Here is a 14,179-nt window from a genome sequence, read left to right as displayed (position 1 = left end):
GGTTGTGCACAAACCGAGTTAGCTCGGTTAGCTCACTCGACTTGACTCGAAAAAGCTCGATTCGACTCAATTCGAAACTGAGTTCGAGCTGATTTTTTTTTAGCTCGAAAAAATTTCGAACCGAGTTCGAGCTTGGCGGAGCTCGACTCAGATCGAACCCCAACTCAAATCAAACTCAGATCGAACTAGTTTGGTGACTCAGTTACTTTGATAACGATGTTGCTCACCAAGTGTTTAATGAAATGACTCAACGAAGTGTTGGCTGGTGGTAAGGAAGGTATGTATATGAAAAAAAAAACCCTTTTTCTTGATTTTGATGTTGCCTACAAGGTGTTTGATGAAATACCTGTAAAACCGCCACTGCTATTTTACATACAGTGAGAATCTGAAGGTGCAGTCCATGTGTTTGTGAAAATGCTGCATAGGCGAACTCGACTCGAATTGGCCCGAGCTGCTAACCAAACCGAGCCGAGCTGGCCAGTCAGGCTCGAGGACCGAGCCGAGCCGAGTTCGATCTGGGGTCAGCTAGTGGCCAAGCCGAGTCGAGCTGTGCCAAGCTCGACTCGGATCGACTTGTGTACACCTCTAGGAGCAAGATTTGATGCCGGTCTAGGCAACACTAATTGACACACATCCCACTTCACAATCCGCTAAGATAACGAACTTGTCTGACTTGCACATGACTAGGTGATCATGATTATTTGTCCATGTGACAAACCACCCAATGAGAGGTCATTCAGCACATTTGGATTAATAATTAGATTTCCTCATAGGCGTTGCGATTCTACTCCCCACACAATCCCAAGTTTTCATACCAAAATCGAATGGTGATGAATTCTCCACCCACACGCCACGATAGATTCCAACTGCTATTTACACTTGGTAACTCCTCCCAGGGATGTAGAAGCTATTAGTTCATATTTTGACTTCTCATCAATTCCAAGATCTTCAAGATTTTTTAAACAATTTCATGATTTAGGAGGCCTCAATGAAGCAGTTCTATTTCAAAAAACAATGTGCATACTATAACAATACAAAATTAAGCTGAGTAAGGTGTCCAAAACAATTGAAAGCGCATATAAGATTCAGAAGTAGCACAAGAACCCTGGATCACTCATACACACTACACTGCCTCTACCAACTCATATAACGAGTGGGAGACTAGCACAAGAAATTAGGAAAGTATATAGCTTAAATTTTTTTTTGAGAGATGATGAATTTATTGGAAGCATGCATAAAGGCAAAACGAATTTATTGAAGCGCACACAAAGGCAAAATATAAGAGAGAATAGAAAACAAAACAAAAAATATAATACAAACCCATCCACACAAAAATTAAGGATCCCAGTCATTGATAAAAGAAAAAACCTTTCTTAAAACAATAGGAATAGATTCACTATTATTCCTAAAACACCTGTTATTCCTCTCCAACCAGATTGACCATAAGACCGCGAGCAATGCAAGCTGCCACTTGGATGTTTCTTTGACACGAGAAACTCCTTTATGCCACGAAAGAAACAACTCTTCCAAAAACTTAGGCATAACCCAAGGAACATTGAAGGCAGGGAGAACACAGTCCCAGACCCCCTGCAAGTGGACAGTGAATAAAAAGATGCTCCACTGATTCTTCATTCTTCAAACAAAGAAGGCAGGCATTTGGTAACACCATCCCCCTTTTAGGCAATTTGTCGATGGCTTAAAAGCTACAACAGGTTGATGACATTCCACCAATTTCATGGCAAAAGCCTAAAAGCTACAACAGGTCAATGAAAACTCCCGGATCCCATGAATCTTGAAAAGAGGATCAGCATTTGCAACTAAGTGAGTGACATGGACAAGAGGTTGTCTCAAGAATTGAAAGTAATTGGTACAAGGCTTAGATGACATGGACACTTGAGGAATGGTTATTGGGGTAATGCTTAGATGATGATGATGATGATGTTTATCAAACACTGAGGAATAGTAACTGCACTGACACCAGGCCTCTTACAAGTGTGAAAGATCCAATCTGCTGATCATGTTGGCCCACTGTCTAGATGCCTTATCTAGTAAGTATTCCAATTTGATCATCAGGTGGACCATCAGTGTACACTGAATGTGGACCAATGATCAATTTCTCTTAATCACCCATTTGCATGGTGACCGGTTTGGATCTTTTTTGAGAGTTGACTGCCAAACAATTGCGCTAGTTTGAGCACACCAGCATTATTCAAACTAAATAAACAATGAGAAAATTAATTTAACCTAAAAGAAATCAAATCTTTGAATACCATGGTCATCAGGTACTACACATGGGAGATAATAAAACTAAAACATCATAAATTTTGTAGAATCAGAAATTTTCACTTACAAAACTTGACTTTGTTATCTTGAAGGGGTTGAAGTTAACTGGAGCTTCCTCCAAAAACCGTTCCACAGTGTAGCAAAAAGAGGCCACAATCAAATGAATTTTCTTGTTGTGGCAGCTGAAATACATGGGGAAATGATACCGTGTGAACATTCCATGCATTTTCAATGAACATAAGAAAAGAACTGATTTAGCTAGAATAAAGTAAAAATAGTAATAAAGAAGTTTGAAAAAAAAAACCGGATAAGAACACCGTGCTCTATTCCCCACATTATACACAAAGGGTGTGCTTTAAATATCTATGATCTTGGCTGATATATCGTTTGTACAATAGATGTGATCAATCTATGATTGGAATACATATTCTTCGATGTAACAATGATAGTACTGTTCCGACCGGGTAAAAGTCAATAAGCATAAATTAGAAAAAATCTAAAAATACCTTTTTGCCCTTTTTTTGGGATTCCAGTTGTAGTTTGTGTTTTAACAACTCCACTTGAGATGAGTTGCATCAAAACACAGATTTGGTGGAGAAAGAGATTGGAGAGGCATTTCGGGCCAGAGCCCTAAAGGTGAGAAAATCATGTTTAAATTTGTTCTTTCTTCCAACAAATTAGCAACAAAATGTCTTGAAATTCATGCATATGCTAACTTTGATACGTTGAAATGGATTTCAAGCAAGCAATTTGGATTTTCAAGCTGAAAATAGAAGAATTGGGGAAATCCGAGTTTCTTCAGTTTTTACCCTTGAAAATTGTTATATAAAGACTAGGAACAAGTACAGATTGGCCAGGGTCTTCCTTCCTCCCTTCCTTTCTTTCTTTCTTTCTTTTCTTTGGAATGCCTTGAGTTTAAGTGTGTAATCATGTCTATTTTAACATCTACTAAAATTTCACCGAAAAACTCCATCATTTTCCCAAAGTTTCCCTCAAACTATGAAACTTTGCATGATATTTCTAGTTATATCCCATGATATTTCCAATTCTCGAAAATATCAATATTAAAAATGTTGACAAAAGGATATTGAGGATCAAAGAGTTCCGTGAATGCTTTCCAAAGAAAACACTTTTATTATTAAAAAAGCATAAGAAACTACAATAGGGAGAGGCTAGACCGACGCGGAGAGGATCCAAGGATTCCATAGTGAAGGTATCATCTTCTTGTTTTAAGCACACCCAATGTTTTAAATATCGACGATATCAGCTGATATATCCCACAATATCTTGTATCCCACCTATGTGATACGAAATGCATATGTAGTGCCGATATATCCCACTTATTCGATCCAGTGAGCATTTTCGATTTTCGATCAATTTTTTTAATTTAAACAAGGTATTCTGTAACGGTAATGTGGCTATAACGGCCACCACCATTACCTTTACAATGCAAGGTGTGACGGCCATTACGACCTCTTTTTTTTTTTTAAATTGAAAAAAATCTGAAAAACCTGTATCAGCCCAGTAATGGACTGTTACGAGCTGTTATAACCTTTATGGGTGGCATAATGGGTCGTTATGGGGGTTTGATGGGGACATTTCGCGCATACGCGCATACACGCCGCCTCACCTACGCACGTACGCACGGAGTAGGAGGGCCCCACCATCGATCTGTCTCGATGACGACGTCCAGGGAGGGCCTCCTACCTAGAAGGCGAAGTTTGGTTCAAAAGATTGGGCCCGATAGTCAAGAAAAGCCCATCATGGGATCTCATGATCGTGGCCCACTCGTCAGATTGATTTCATATTTTAGATTTTGTTTATTGTTATTATTTAGAACATTGTGAATGTTTTAGATTTCTTTGTTTGGTTTTTATTTTAGTTTACTTCATCGCCAAGTAATAGGTTGCGCACATGGTGCGAGTTTTAGGATATAAGATTTTCCCTATACATAGGCACCCCTTGTAGTTCTTTTAATTCATTGAAGTTAATAAAAAAATTCCTACTTTATTTTTCTGCTCTCTTCGTGAGTTGTGGAAGAATTCAAAAGTGGGTGCGAAGCCCTCCCTTTTCGAAGGGCTAACTACCATGGTGCGAAGCCACATCGATCCCGATTCACCCCTACCCTCCATCATCTTTTTCTTTTCCATCTTCCTCCACCATCCGTACTTCAAATTCGTCCTTTTGTTGCATCAGATTTCTTCATTACAGCAGGTTTCCAGATTTCAGCCCGTAGGCAAGCTGAAACTTCGGTAGAGCACCACGCACAAACCGTACATTGGATCGAGCTGAGATTTGGGGGTTTTGGAGACCATCCCTAGCCGACCAAGGCCAAGGTGGCTTTTTTCTGAATAGTGGGCCCCACACACGTGCGGCCGGGATCACACGCACATCCATCTGGGCCATTGTTGCTGTCCACACGCGGGATTATCTTTTAGCTCAGGTTTTTTTTTTAATCTTCTTTTATCCTCTCATAGACGTTTTTCATGAATCCTAGCCCTAGATTGCATTATCCCTAATTGATTTGCCCCTTTTCTCATCCTAGGGTTCCTTGAATTAAGATTGGGGAATCCCTTGGATTAAGGACTGATTCTTATGCATGTGTAGTGGATTCCTATTTCCCTTTGAGTATTGTTTGGTTTATAATTTTCATTGATCCAACCCTATCATGTGTAGGCCTAGACCCGCATACATTCCCCTTAATTGAATGTTTGGACTTTCATGTGGGATATGGAATTTGTGTAATTGTTTCTGAACTAACGTGATCTTAAGCCTGAAATCTTGCATATCATATCTAATTTTCATGTCCTACATCAAATTTGGTATCAGAGTGAGAGGTCTCGGGTTCGAGACTCCTCACCGGGGGTGATTAATGCAGGGGCATTTTCACACTGGGCTCGAGTGGGGTCGCTTGTGGGATGTAGGAGCACACTCGGGGTGGGTGCGGCCCACGGAGGAGGTCTCGTGTTCGAGACTCCTCACCAGGGGTGATTAATGCGCATTTCACACCGGGCTCGAGTGGGGTAGCCCGTGGGATGCGGGGACACACTTGGAGTGAGCAGCCCATGTGATTTGGGGCCCACGAAGGGGCTTCGGCCGAGGTCCTAAAAACCTATGAGATGTGGGGCCTGGGCTATGAGATAAAGGGATTAATTCGCCATACTCTAACAGTTCGAGCTTTTAGAGCAAGTGGTTAATTGTCCTGCATCAAATTTGGTATTAGAGCCTAGGGTTCTTGTAGGGGAATTCACCACATATTTAGGGTTTAGTTTGTTTGAGTCATTCATGCATCCAGTCCATCATATATAGCTGCTAGAAAACCGTAGTCCCTGATATATATATATATACATATATATATAGCTGAATTTTCGTAACGGTGTGTAGTCTCCTTCATATAGAGTCTCGTAGGGTCATTTAGTTTTTAGACGCATATAGTCGTTATGAAAAGTCCTTAGGTTGAGTTAGCCAGTGTATGCCCACACGTACGGGTCATGGTTTTGGCTTGCACCCTACACTAAACATGCAGCAACTGTTAAAGTCAATGAACAAGTTGTCCCAGCAAATCGAGTATTTGGGTAAGTGCTATGAACAATATATAGACCAACGCTTTGATCAATTTGATGCGCGCATTACCCAACTAAAGGCCTCCGCCAGGACAAATCTCAGCATTGGGGTAGATGTCCAATCTCAGGCAGGTGGCCAAGAGGATAGACCAATGAATGGAGGTGGCCAAGGAATCAGTCATGGGCATGCACCCGTGCACCCACCCCAACAGGGGCATCAAGACCACTATTTTGAGTGGCACAACACGTGCGGCCTTGTGGCTAGAGAGAGTAGCCTAGAGGCTAGTATAGAATTACCCACTGAGGCTATTCCGGTAGTAGATGAGTTTCGTGATGTCTTTCCTGATGATCTACCGAATGAGTCTCCCCCTAAGAGGGATATAGAGCACACCAGAACATGGGACACCGTAATACCTACAGCTGAGTTTGCGTTTAATAGTTCCGTCGATAGGTCCACAGGTCTCGGTCCTTATGAAGTCGTTACCGGTTATAAACCTGAGAAACCTATTGATCTTGTCCTTATGTCACTGTCCCATAGGCCGTCAGAGCCTGCAGAGTCTTTTGTGCATCACATTCATTCATGGCATCAAGAAATCAGGCAGAAGATCACTACTAGTAATGAACATTACAAATTTTCTGCAGACCAGCATAAATGTTTCAAAGAATTCAATGTAATGGACTCCGTGATGGTCCGCATCAGCCCCAAGCGGTACCCTCCGAGGGCCGTTCGTAAGTTACACGCGCATAGCGCTGGATCCTTCAAAACTATAAAACAAAACGATCTCAATGTGTATGAGGTAGATCTTCCACCTTCCATAGGAATTAGTTCCACATTCAATGTGGAGGATCTAGTTGCATTTCAAGGGGTCATTGATGCATTGTCTAGCCTTTCGTCTAACTATCCTGATTCATCAGACCTTTCCATTGATCCATGGCCCCCTCCCGACCCATTTTCCCAGCCTCTACCTCCCATACCTATCCGTCACGACCCATCTTCCCAGTTACTACGTCCCATATCTACCCCTCCCGACCCATTTTTCCAACCTCTACCTCCTATACCTATCCGTCCCAACCCATTTTCTCAACCTCTACCTCCCATACCTACCTTTCCTGACCCATCTTCTCAGCATCTACGTCCTATACCTACCCTTTTCGACCCATTTTTCCAGCCTCTACGTCCCATACCTACCCGTCCCGACTCATTTTCCCAGCCTCTACCTCCCATACCTACCCGTCCCAACACATTTTCTCAACCTCTACCTCCCATACCTATTCTTCCTGACATTTCTTCTCAGTCACTCCCTCCTATACCTAACCTTCACACACCCAGAGAGGAAATAGAGGATATCCTGAACCATCAGATAGTTTTAACGTCGGACGACAAGTTTCAAAAGTACCTGGTCAAGTGGAAGTCACGCCCAGCTTCAGACAGCACGTGGCTCACTGCGGAGGAGCTTCAGAGACTTGATCTTGACGTCCTGGAGTGGTTCAGGAGTTTTATTTCGCCAGTAGCGAAATCTTCGCAGCCGAGGAGAATTGATGGGGACATTTCGCGCATACGCGCATGCACGCCGCCTCACCTACGCACATACGCACGGAGTAGGAGGGCCCCACCATCGATCTGTCTCGATGACAACGTCCAGAGAGGGCCTCCTACCTAGAAGACGAAGTTTGGTTCAAAAGATTGGGCCCGATAGTCAAGAAAAGCTCATCATGGAATCTCATGATCATGGCCCACTCGTCGGATTGATTTCATATTTTAGGTTTTATTTATTGTTATTATTTAGAACATTGTGAACGCTTTAGATTTCTCTGTTTGGTTTTTATTTTAGTTTACTTCATCGCTAAGCAATAGATTGCGCACATGGTGTGAGTTTTGGGGTACAAGATTTTTCCTATAAATAGGCACCCCTTGTAGTTCTTTTGATTCATTGAATTAAAAAAAAAAATCCTGCTTTATTTTTCTGCTCTCTTCGTGAGTTGTGGAAGAATTCAAAAGTGGGTGCGAAGCCCTCCCTTTTCGAAGGACTAACTACCGTGGTGCGAAGCCATATCGATCCCGATTCACCCCCACCCTCCATCTTTTTTTTCAGTGCATCAAACCAGTGCGAAAAGGTACAAGCTCAATGCCAACCTTGGTGCAAGCTTGCAATAGGCCCGCAGGTGAGCTGAAACTTCGGCGGAGCACCACGCACAAACCATACATTGGATCGAGCTGAGATTTGGGGGTTTTAGAGACCATCCCTGGCCGACCAGGGCCAAGGCGGCTTTTTTCTGAATAGTGGGCCCCACACACGTGCAGCCGGGATCACACGCACGTCCGTCTGGGCCATTGTTGCTGTCCACACGCGGGATCATCCTTTGGCTCAGGTTTTTTTATCCTCTTTTATCCTCTCATAGTTGTTTTTCATGAATCCTAACCCTAGATTGCATTATCCCTAATTGATTTGCCCCTTTTCTCATCCTAAGGTTCCTTGAATTGAGATTGGGGAATCCCTTGGATTAGGGACTGATTCTTATGCATGTGTAGTGGATTCCTATTTCCCTTTGAGTATTGTTTGGTTCATAATTTTCATTGATCCAGCCCTATCATGTGTAAGCCTGGACCCGCATAGATTCCCCTTAATTGAATGTTTGGACTTTCATGTGGGATATAGAATTTGTGTAATTGTTTCTGAACTAACGTGATCTTAAGCCTGAAATCTCGCATATCATATTTAATTTTCATGTCCTGCATCAGGTTTGTAATGGCCTTTATGGGTCATTTTTTCCGTAATGGTCGTTACAACCTTTACGACCCCGCAATGTATAACAGTTGCCACCGTTATCTTTACATAACGACCTTTAAGACATACCGTGGTTGTAAATCACATTAAACCAGTGTCAAATGGTTACACATCTATGATTCTTTATGTTTTCTATGAAAAATCATGGATTTTGAAGCTTTGATTTCGAGATTCGGCAGAGATGGGCTAAGTTGCGGAAAATTTGCAAAACTTGAAATTTCTAAATTTCTCTCAAATCAGTTGCAATCTTTGTATCCAAACACAAAATTAAACATGTCTTCTTGTGTTTTGAATGTATTTCTTGTGTTTCTATACATATCTTCTTACATATATAAATTATATGAAAGACTTTGAAATATATTTGCATTAGGTTAGTAGGACGACGCAAATATTAGAACCCCATACAAAGGAAACCCCTATTTATGTGCACTTTTTTTTAATGTTTTGATTTCTAAGTGTGTATTAATGTCTTTTTCAACAATCCCTTAAGTTTCATTGAAAAATTCGATCAATTTCCCAATTTTCCCATGTTCCCAACAACAGCGATACATTATGTGATACAACCGATATATCCCATGCGATAACCGATATGTATCTGTATCCTAAGGATGCAATACATTACGCGATAATGATATTTAAAACATTAAGCACACCTAGGAGTCTGCTTTTGAATTCCCTTCTCCATGAATATGAGAAAACTGTAAAGAACAAACAGAAACAATCTCCCAAATTTCATCGAACCAGTCAGGCAGTCTCCAAGATATGTCAACAAGAGAGCCCGCCCATTGGCTAACATCAGACCAATCAACCTTAGCAATTAATAATGCGGGACTCAAATGGAAATTGCTGGGCTCACCCATATCATTACAAACGAGGCACCTATAGCAGCAAGTTCCAGGTTCCTTTGAGCACCATCAAAATTGAGTTTGAGCATATCCCTAGGGGGTAGGATTCCACTAGATTTGAGTGCAAGTATTGTGATTCATATCCATAGCAAATTCTAACCAACATCTCATTAGATCTCCACTGTTGATACTTACAAATTCATCATGCCCCAACCCATGAAGGTTCCCTACTTCAAATTCGCTCCGCTATAGGTCACTTAGTTTTGCTTTGTGCTTGAATGCACAATTGCATTCTTTCTAAAGGACTAAACAGCGAGTACTAGAAAAAGATCCTAATGAATATGACCCCTAGGGGATAGAAACCCGAATCTCCATGCTTCCAACATTTCAACAATCAAAGTTGGTAGGACCTAATCTACCCCAAACCAAGCCCATGATCCTTTTATTTTCTAGGGTAAAACAGCACATGATCTTCGACCAAAGCAAGACTAAAATTTCAGTAAATAAACAGATGAGTGATTGCTTCTGCATCACTCAGATAAAGACGGCAACCATAGATGATAAAGTTGTTTTGTGTGATGAAGATGATCAATGGTTAGGATCGTGTCAAGGCCTACCATAAAATGGAAAACCTGTCCCATAGAAGGCTCCATAGTCTTCCAGATTCTTGTTGTATGAGTCATTGCAGAGGATGTACCCTTGAGGAAAGCATAGAAAGATCCCCATAATAATTCTTCAGGCATCTCTAAGGCCAATCTACATTTGTCGATGCCATCCTTGGGTATGAAAATGCTTTCAACCAAGGCAAGGAGGGACGCAAAATCCCCAATCTCTACCTACCTAAGGTTTCTTCTCAAGAAATCATTCCAAACTGTTCGACCTCCCACTTTGGTGATATGTTGTTGATGTCCCCTTATGTACTGCCAGCCTATAAAGAACTCGGTATTCAATGAATTTGGATATCACTAATGTACCAATACAAGAATTTGGATTTCCTGACTCTTTCCAAACTTACTAATAAATCTCAAGATTTAAGACATCGGTGCCCAATCTTCTAAGAGGCAAGCCAAGGAACTAGTTTCCATTAGACACTCCATATTTTCTCAATATAACATTTTGTCATAGATCTTTTGGATTTTCCCTGAACCTCCACCACCACCATTTGCCAAGCAAGGCCCAGTTCTTTTCAATAATATCGCAATGCCTATGCCACCTTTTTCTCTATTGCTGAGCATCAGGCCAATTGAGAAGCTAAAATTTATGGCAGTTACCCCTTCCTTCCAGAAGGAAGTTTCTTTGCAATCACTCAATTTTTCTAGCCATTGCCATAAGCATTTGGAAGAGAGATGGAAGACCAAAAGATTCAACAGAGCTGCCTTGATTAAAGCTATTCTAACCCCCCAAGAATAGGCAATTTCTTTTCCAAGTAGCCAGTTATCCAGATTCATTATGAAAGATATGGCATAAGTATGATGCTGGCTTCCAACCTAACACAACCCTCATTTACCTAGGTTTGGACCAGCAGTGAGAGCAAAACTCCCACAGGTGCTATGTAATAAACTATTACATAGGTTGATTACAATCAAGCACTATCTAATAGTCTATTACGTAGGTTTATTACAATCAACAAGTGTAAGGAACAGGATTCATGTAGCCAACCCCAATTAGTTAGGATAAGGCTTAGATGATGACGATGATGATGTTGATGATGATGATGTAACCAGATTTCCTCAATCCATGCAAAATGGAAATCTAAAATTTTCTAAAAGTTGACTTTCAAAACCAAGAAGTTGTCCCAATTATTAATCTGATTATCTGGCAAATTAGCACCATGTTCACAGAATGGGCTGCCACTAGATTGGAATTCAAAGGAATGTTGTGTTTGAGTATTATAGCTGAGTCGAAGTCTCAAACTCTGGATCTAAGTTTAGTAGGGAAGGGCTGAAAAAATAAGAGTTGTATGAAACCTATCGTAGGCTATCGATATGAATATCAGTGTCGTATCGGCCGATACAGCTGTATAGTATCTATATCGGCACGAGACAATACACCATACGAGGTCGTATTTTCCTGATACGAAAAAATTTAGTCCTATTGGCCGATACAGGACATATCAGCACTGATACGGGGTTGATACAGGCTGATACGCTCATAAAAGCCCAATTTTGATTTTTTTTTTTTTCTTTTTTCAAAATTTCACTTGTCTCCTCTTCTTTTGTTTTTTTATTTAAACTATGGAAGAAGCTTAAAAACTCATTTTAAGCTAGATCTAGACCTATTTTGGGATTAAAACAAATTATTTGAATGAGATTCAACAAATTGAAGCGAAGTGGACCATTATGGGAAAAATTGGAAAGAAGGGTAGACCTTCATTTTGTTTTTTTATATTTTCATCTTCTTTTCATTGTATTTCAATGTAATGAACCTTAGTTCACCAAATCATGTTTAACTTGTGTTCAATTAAGATCCATTTACTTGATCTTCAATAAGTCAAACTAATAAACAACATTCTCATCAAAGAATGGTCCGATACACCATCATATGCATGTCAAAAAAATAATAATAAATAAATAAAATAAATACAAAAATACAAAAAAAAATAAAAATAAAAATAAAAATAATAATAATAAATAATAAATAATAAATGATTCGTGAATATCATATTATTCTCTTCTTCTTTTTTCTTGATATTTTTCTTAATTCTTTGGCTTAAAAAATTATGATCGATACAAGCTGATATGGTTCTGATACCAATATACAATGGCGTATTGTATCATTTTTTCGCTAGGCCAATACACCGACCAATACCGACATTTAAAACCACGCCGTAGGCACAACTAAAGTTGAAATGGTGGTTGTCTTTGATAGTCAAGGTCTAACTTGGATTGGAGTGGTGAGAAATGATAAGGGTTTATTAGCACTAGCCTTCTTAGGCCCTTGTAGTGCAAGGGATTCAATATCTGCGAACAGACATGCTCTTAGACGTCCATATTTTTTCTCCAGAATCTTATTGTGGAGGGAGATTATCAAGCAATTTTTCAATGGGTAGCGGAGTCTTGGCAAGGCCCTTGGTGCCTAGCTCCTTGCATGGCTAAATTGAAGCTCTTGTTGGGCAAATTTGGAAATCAGTGCTCCATTGTCTCGAAAGAAGCAAATGGTATGCCTAGGCCAAAATTGGAGAAACAAGAGGTTCTCTCAATATTGGCCAATTCCTGCATTTGTAATATGTTTTCTATTGTCTTTCATTCCCTAAAAAAATAGAGCACAAAAAAAGGAAAAGAAAGTACTTACAATCAACTCATACAGCGATTCTCCTTGATCAACAAATATAATTATAAGGAGTTAAGATACAAACAAAAAAGAGAGACAAACCTCTAAAGGGACAAATTGCAGGTTTGAGAATTTTAAAGAAACATCTTTAGATGACTCCCCTTGTCGTTCTTTCCACTCCTCCCATAGATAACTATCCTCCCAAGATAAAGAAGTGAAAGTCAATTGTAATTCTTAGAAACTTTAAACACGACAAAAGATACAACTAATAAACAAGATTTATTTATCAAACAAAAATGGTGATCATCAATCATGTAAAAGAGGACCTATACGTAACTATCCTCTTGAGATAAACAAGTGAAAGTCAACCATAGTTCTTAACAACTTTAAACACGAAAAAATATATAATTTATAAACAAGATTTATCTTTAGAACAAAAATGGTGATCATCAATCATGAAAAAGAGGATCCATGTCATATAACCTACCACAAAAATGCTTCAAAATGGTTACCGTATTCATATAATATTGTGTCCAACACTTCATGTGTAAAATCCATACTCATGACCTTCCAATTATGTGCTTGCGTCATATTTGGGTGCTGTAGCATAGAACAAAATCAGAAAGGTTGACTCCTGAAAATCACTAGAGAAGTGAAAGTTGATTTGAAAATGGGACCAAATCTAGCTTTGAAACCCAAATTGGATGGAAATGTGGGTTACCATTAAGTCTACAATGTGATACTAGAAACTTTGCGACAACTTCACTTTGTACAACTACAAAATGACAAACAACACGAAGATCTATTTCCAATCCAGAATAAATATGCCTGAGCAGATGGAATTGAATTTTCAGGCATTGGCTATAATGATATCAACCAAATGAATCAAGTGGAATAGAAAAAGAATCACTGTTGCATGAAACATGAACTGCCTAAGAGGGAAAATTCACGAATGAGAGAAGCTTTAGCCAAGGAGAAACCTCCATCGCATAAAGAAATCATAATATAACAAACTGTTTTGGAAATGGCCTTCTAAGCATTAAGCTGGAATCAAGACATGGATAAGAAACCATGGGAGAAAAAGCAGATTCTGGAAATTTTTATATGCATTTACTTTCTTACATGTTGTTTATACAAGGAAAACATATAATGCATTTTTTATATGGAAATTGGTGTGTTTCTACAGGAAGGAAAAAAAAAAAAAAACAAATTAGGAACCTATTGTTCAGATCAGATGGATTTTTTATTTTATATATTTTTAACTGCCAATGGTAACTTAGTTAGGATAAGGCTGTGATTGTGATGGTGATGGCAATCAAGGCAAGTAATTTATTAGAACAAGCTTAAAGATTAAAAGTCTCCATCAAGGCAATGGATTAAAAAACCCACCCTTAAATTAAATGATAAGAAACCCTACATAAACTAGGATGGA

General features: G+C 39.6%; 1 pseudogene; it reads right to left on the bottom strand.

The window, feature by feature from the left end:
- Positions 1-14,179, bottom strand: part of LOC131246009 (probable ubiquitin-like-specific protease 2B) — a 29,322-nt pseudogene that overhangs the window by 7,387 nt on the left and 7,756 nt on the right.

This window comes from Magnolia sinica, chromosome 1 (assembly GCF_029962835.1).
Source record: "Magnolia sinica isolate HGM2019 chromosome 1, MsV1, whole genome shotgun sequence".
In the NCBI taxonomy this organism is placed as follows: domain Eukaryota; kingdom Viridiplantae; phylum Streptophyta; class Magnoliopsida; order Magnoliales; family Magnoliaceae; genus Magnolia; species Magnolia sinica.
Note: the sequence above shows the minus strand (reverse complement) of the source record. Positions and strands in the feature narration are given on the sequence as shown.